This window comes from Tupaia chinensis, unplaced genomic scaffold (genome assembly GCF_000334495.1).
Source record: "Tupaia chinensis unplaced genomic scaffold, TupChi_1.0 Scaffold142808_1, whole genome shotgun sequence".
In the NCBI taxonomy this organism is placed as follows: domain Eukaryota; kingdom Metazoa; phylum Chordata; class Mammalia; order Scandentia; family Tupaiidae; genus Tupaia; species Tupaia belangeri.
This window is the reverse complement of record NW_006202654.1, coordinates 152,056-159,039: the sequence shown is the minus strand read 5'-3', so window position 1 is coordinate 159,039 and position 6,984 is coordinate 152,056. Positions and strand designations below refer to the sequence as shown.

At 38.6% G+C, this 6,984-nt stretch overlaps 1 pseudogene; it reads left to right on the top strand.

The window, feature by feature from the left end:
* Nucleotides 1-5,906: 5,906 nt before the first annotated feature.
* LOC102468576 (ADP-ribosylation factor-like protein 8B) overlaps nt 5,907-6,984 on the top strand; it is a 3,692-nt pseudogene continuing 2,614 nt past the window's right edge.

Here is a 6,984-nt window from a genome sequence, read left to right as displayed (position 1 = left end):
GATTTCTTGTTTTCTGTCTCTCTCTGGCAAGTGCACGTGCGCTGTAGGAAAAAACCTCTCAAAAAAATTTTTTTTTTAATTTATTATTTATTTCTTCCATGAGAGGGAGAGATCCAGTGGGTTTTAACACCACAATCCACTCCCAGCCTCAGCAGGCATGCACAAGGAGGCCTTAGGACACAAACCTGGAAGCCTCCCATGTGTGTCTAGCAGCACAGAAGATTGCATTACTGTTGTACCACTGGCCGGCCCATGGAGGTTGATTACCTTAAGCCATGAGCTTCAGTAGTGGTTTCTGGTTCCACTTTACTTGGTAATTATCTCTCTCTCTCTCTCTGTTCTCTTAACGTCTATGTCTTTCTCTCGCCCTCTCTTACTAATTTTCATCTCTAATCTATACCAGGCAATTTTCTGATGTATAAAACTGCTATTAATGTTGCTGATATTACTAATGTTCTCTTACTACTACTAGGCTGTCACTGTTGCGGCTATTGTTACTGCTGATACTACTACTACTGCAGCTGTTCTACTAATAGAACTGTTACTGTTATAGCCACAGCTCTTACTCTGTGGCATGAAATGGGAGAAACTGTTTCCATATATCATTTAATTTTTACAATGGTCTTTGAAGTAATATTAGTTATCCCTACTTGAGAGGGGAGATAACAGAATCATATAGCGGGCAAGTAAATTTTTCAATGTGTCAGAGACAGTAAGTAGTGGACTGTGTTTTTGAACCTATGTCTAGCTGCCCTCAAAGTCCTCTCTTTTTACTGCTATAGGGCTTCAATCTAGAAAATTCTTGCACATGAGCTGAGAGCCACCTCCATTTCAAGTACTTGGAAATATTAGTAATAGACTTCAACCCTCTTTCTGCTTAAACCCAGATATGATCTCACAATCCTTCTCCAGATAAGGCTGGGCAGTCACTAGAGAACATCCATCACATGGTGCCCACCCCCCAGCCCCACCTACTTCCCATTCCGTGATTTTCTTCTGGCACTGAGATTACAGGGTCTTGGATCCAAAACCCACTTACTTGGCAAATACAAGAATGTGGAACCATAGGCAGAGTTTGATGCTGTTGTCACTATATAGTCCTGTCCCTTTTTTTGAATGACACATATTGATGACTCCTCAATATACTTGAACATTAAGCATTTGATCATGATGTCAAGGGTAACCCAAACAGTTTGTGTACATTCTGTATTAATATGTTAAAAATATAGACAGATTCATGCTTCTTCACACCATTGACTATACCACCTCTCCTCACTGGGCTTCATTCTTGTTATTTAGAGCGGGGGATTCACAGTACTTTTAAATTTATGGAACTAGAAACTTTTCAAATCATAAAATGTGCATACATGAACATCACCAGTAAGTTCATGATAATTGTAATTGATGCAATGATGCAGAGTAAAACTAAAAGCACATACCCATAGATATATCCATTTATTCTTAGTGTTGGTAAAATATGTGTCAATTCAAGGAGAAAAGGAGATGTCTTCCTGTTATTATGAAACATTGCCAAAAAGAAAAGATCAATTATTCTCAAGACACACTTAGTTGAGCCTTCCTCCCACATCCTAAATACTTATGCTTATGTGAATTACACATCTGTACAATGCAGCAATTGTTTCATCTTTCCCAAACTAATAGAGATGCTAGAAACATCTGGTAGTTGATAGTTAATTCATTTTTTCATTGCACCTTTTCATAGGAAGCAGGGAATGCAATTCAATATATCCCCTGAGAGAGTCTTGCATTTATGACAGGTGTGTATTTCTTAACGAGTCGTTGTTTGACACCATTGCTTCTCTTTAGTCCAGCTGGAAGTACATTCATCTGGCAAAAAAACAGAGGAGAGGAACAGCGAAATTTAAAAGAAAGTTGGTGTCAGGTGGTTGTTTTATAAAGCATCCAGTTCATTCTAGTAATATTTATTCTGCTTATTTCATGCAATTTCCTGCAACTGCATTTTACGAGTCTGTCACTATGATGACTTATTCTGTTTTCATTTATTTAACTCCATACTACTAATTTATCTGAGACTAAAATTAAGTTTCTTTTCTGCATGGAACTAGGAATTGATTCAGCATACAGCTTGACTCATAAAACAGACACTCCCACTTCAGCATCCCAGCATTCCAGTGTCCCAATCCCATCTGATGTTCAAAAAGAACAGAAGGATATAAGATGGGTTATTATATCCTGAATTTTCTGACACCTTCTAGATAGTAGAACTCTTTGATCTCTAAAGATTTTTTTTTTACTTAGCTCCTGTGACCTCACTGAGATTATCTTTATTCCCTCCAGCACTTATGATTAGCCAAGGTTATTTTTACTTAAAACATCTCAGGGCTTGAAGTGGGAGGGTGAGGATGCTGCATTCTTGGTGGAGGGCCCAGTGTTTGGAATTCTTCCCTTGATGTGACATAATGAATCTTAATTGGCCTGCTGTTGGTCCATGGCACAGCAACCCCAGCTGGCTAAGCCTGAAGGACTGGTGCTGCTTAGGGAGGGGTTCAGAGTGAGCCCAAAGAAACATCATTAGTAGGCAGAGGGTGAATGTAGAGCCACTTTGATGTCCAAGAGTATGACATCTGTCCTACTGGCTCAGTGACTTCCTCATTGGTAGACTTGGTTTGTTAGATAGTATAGAATATTTATTTGGAAAGACTCAATGCTAATGGTGTTTGTTACTCTCACTTATCTCAGATGCTTCAGACTCATAGGCACAGTTAACAATCCAGTCTTAGAGTTGGGTTAAAGTGCTCTTTCCTATACACATGTGTATGTGTGTGTGTGTGGCACCACACACATTGATGAAGAAAAGCTCTATTGTTGATAGAAACACTTGATGGGCCTCCTAATGACCAATGTTCTTTCAGCAAAATGTGATTACTCATCTACTGGTTTGGTAATTTCCTCATTTTATTTCAGTGAGGTGGTCTTGAAATATGAACTATTTCTAATTTGTTCTTCCAAATGAAAGTAAATATACATATAAACATGTAGAATTTAAGAATACAATATATCATAACCAAAGTCTTTTCATCCATTTCTCTTAAGAGTCTTCCTATAATAGGGGCTGGCAAGTAGCATGGTGGTTAAGGGCGGTGGACTCCCACATGACCGACCATGGTTCAAGTCTCAGACCTGGTGGCTTGCTTTCTCACTTCCTCTCTCTCTCTCTCTGTCTCTCTGTGATCAAACTGGAAAATAACAATGATAATAATAATAAATAAAGTTAAATAAAATAATTCTTTTTTAAAAAAAGAGTCTTCCTATAATAAGTTGGCAATAGTATTCCCATTAGCCTCATGAGGTCATTGCAGCAATGAGAGCTTTGATAATTGACCAAGGTCAATGTTAATGAACAAAGCAGCTGTACCTCCATGTTAAATTGCCCAGTTTGTCCTGGTCATATAATTTTACTTAGCACAGTAAATTATTTTTATTTCCTCAAAGCATCTGTCATAAAGTGGTAGAGCTAATCCAAATAAGCAATTGGATTTACACAGGACCAGGACGTGGTGGAGTGACCTCTTAAACACTGATGACCTCAGTGCCCAGGCATTTCCATCTAGAGGCTCTCTCCTGCTGATAAGCTCAAGAAGGATTGGCTCTGTTCATGCTCTTCCATTGGCTGACATACCTTCGCTTATCCTGACTCCCACTTAATGGCTATGAAGAAATGTGTTTTCATGAGATATCCTCTTGGAAATGGCTTTGATAATTACTGTTTGTGCTGCCTCCAGTCAGTCTTCTTTTCTTCCTCTTTAGGGGTGGTCTCCTGATGGTCTCAAGAATGCCATGAATGTGAGGAATGTAAAACAGTCTGGACTCTGATTTCAAGGCAATTTCACCTGAACTCCCCTTCCCTTCCTTTGTGACTGGAGTATAGAGAGCTTTAGTAATTAGCTTTAGTAATCTCTTAAAGAAAATTTCTGTTAGAAGTTGTGTGTCAATATTGGAAAAGTCACTAGAGAAAGATACTCTCATTCATCTTGGCTACTCTACCTAAAGAGTTTTCTTTGTCTTAGAGACCAGTGCAATAGTGTTTGGAATGACCTAATAATAAGTGTTATATTTCTTCCCCAGCAGGAAAGAGAGATTTCTTTTTCCCAAGTATGGTCTTCTATTCCTCTTTTCTTTAAGTCCCAAGAGTGGTATTTAATCTTTGAGAACATTATACTTTGCATATGGTAAAGATTGTTAAGACCATTGGGGAAATTTACCAGGAAATTGGTGCATTTTTTTCCTTCTTCCTTTTCTTCACAGAAGTAACAACAATTCTAACACTGTTTTCTGTGATCTAAGATTCGCAGTAACAGGATGAGCTTTAAGAATTTCATCAAAACCTGTGTATATCAGCCTTGGTCATATCTACTTAGCCATATGGTTGGAAATGTGTTCCTATATGATAGAATGTACTAGAGTTGCCTAGAGGATTCATTAAGATTCAGATTGCTGACTTCCATCCTTGGAGCTTCTGATTTGGTGTATCTGGAGTGAGACACAAAAACATTTGGCTATCTAACAAGTTTCTAGACAATACTGATGATGCTGTCCCTGGAATACCATTTTTGAGAGCTCTCAGAGAAGGGAATAATAGTAGGTAACAATTTACCCATTACTAACATCTAAAGCTACTATTCTTTGTGATATGATAGTTATAAACCTATTGACTTGGTAGTCCAAATTATTAACACTTCGAACTTGAAAGTGTTGGGAGCTGACCTTGTAGTTCACTGGTTTAACACTGTACTTAGGGAGCCAGGTCCCACATGACCAACTGACCAACCCTGTGATTCAAGTTCTGGCCCTGGTGGCTTGAGGAACACACTGGACAAATGTGCATGTGTACTCAAAATCCCAAAAGGATGGAGAAATGGAGTAGAAAGGATTCCAGTGTGATCATGCCGTATTTGGGGCATTCTCTCTCTCTCTCTCTCTCTCTCTCTCTCTGTCTCACACATGTATGCATGCCCTCCAGCAATAACAAAATTTATAAAAAAGGAAGTATTGGAATAACCTGTGCTACTATCAGGAAGCTTCTGAATCTGTCGTCACCCTGTTAGGATTCTTAAGAAATGTACCAACAATATATTTGCAAAATATGAGTTGATATTTTCAGATACCCAAGTAAGATTACTTTTATTGCTTTTTGTTCCAAACCCTTGTCTCAAAACTGTTGTGTTGTCAGAAAAATGACTGTAAAAGCCATCAGGTAAGGAAGGTCTTAGTATGACCCCTCTTGGAGAAGGATTTGTTCTTGTGTCACATTACTTAAAAAATTAGTTAAACCAAGACAAGCCTCGATGTGTCCGAACTGAGCTAATGAGTAGTTGAATAATTTACCCATAAGTGTAGAGTAATCCTCATGACCATATGATATAATATGGAAAGTAATCAACAGTTTCAAAAACTGACATCATTTGGCCTATTGTTTTCATTTGACTTAACCGATAGTTCCTACATGCCTTAAAGGGAAAATTAAACTAATTAGTAGAGGAGGGATAAATCACTTGGCGAAGAGGCAGGACTCTACATATGCAAGCCTAGTCACAATGTTCAGTTACAGCATGTGGAAATGGGTAAGAAAACAGGACAGTAAGAACCCAGTGCTGTGCAAGATTAGAGGTAGAGTCTCCCATTAAGGGTCTTGATGGTAAGTTCCAACAATGTCATGGATGCTTTGTGAAAGGAACAACCAGATTATAATAGACCAACTGTTTTAAATGAAGTTAATGATTGTGTCTTCCTTTTGTAAATGACCTCTTGAGAGAAGCTAATATATAAATCACTCCTGACAACTTAACAATGCATCAGTAGGCTCTAAATGCAAGAGTGTAAAACTTTTCAGTTGAAAATTAGTTTCTGTTATTTAGTGACAGGAAATGGTGCGGAATTATAAGGTGAGAACATAGGCTAACAAATTATTTATTGATGGAGAAATGTAATTTAAGATTTCTCAGCTCAGCACCTCTGTGTTGAACACCTCCAGGAGGCACCTTTAGCAAAGCTGGCTGCTTGGAGTGCCTTGAAATATTCAATGGGACTTTCCCTGTTGGGTTAAAGAACTGGGAGACAATTATACATGCTTTTGCCTCTAGATGCTTCCTATTATGAGGCATCTTCTTATCCTGTTCTCCAGGACATACCTAAAAGGGAAAAAAAGGGAAAGCCTGGCAGTCATCTTACTGCGGAGTCTAATGACCTTCTGGCATTTCCCATCTCTGCTTCTTGGCTGCTGCTGTCCCTCACTGTGTTTACTGGTGCCTTCACTCTGCCTTCTATCTTCTCCCCTGCTGCCACTGCCTGCACCAAATGCAGTGAATTTTGGGAATCCCCTTGATTATGTAGTCTGGCCTTTAATGGACCTCTGCTCTTTTGAGCTTCTTTACCCAAAGGAATTTTGCCATTTTGGTTTTTGCTGCAGAAACTTAGTATACTCAGTACCTTACAAAAACAATTCCCTTCTGGTCCCTACCCAGGAATCTAGAGATAATGATAATAAAATTTCTATCTAACATAGGTTGAACACTTAATATGGCAGTCGTTTTCCTAAGCATTTGAATGCTATAATTTATTTTACCTGTGACAGCTCTATGATGTATTATAGTTACCATAATTACCCTATTATACAAATGAGGGAATCATGAGATTAAGTAACTCTTATACAAAGTTTCCAGATAATATGGCAGAGCTAGGATTTGAATCTTGGCAGTTTGTCTTCAGAGTCTATGCTCTTGATGAACATGTACATATATTGAAATTCTTGCCTTCCAGCGAGTGAATTCTCCCTCCAGTGGGGATATATTCCATCTCCTTAAATATTCCTCTTGCTCCCAATAAGATCCAAATGGGGTGGCCTCATCTGTCTACTCCCATCTAGTATCACTGAATCATTTCTGACCTTCCAAGACATGACTGCCAAACACAAAGTCTTCTGGGACACCAGGGGATGGGGTTATG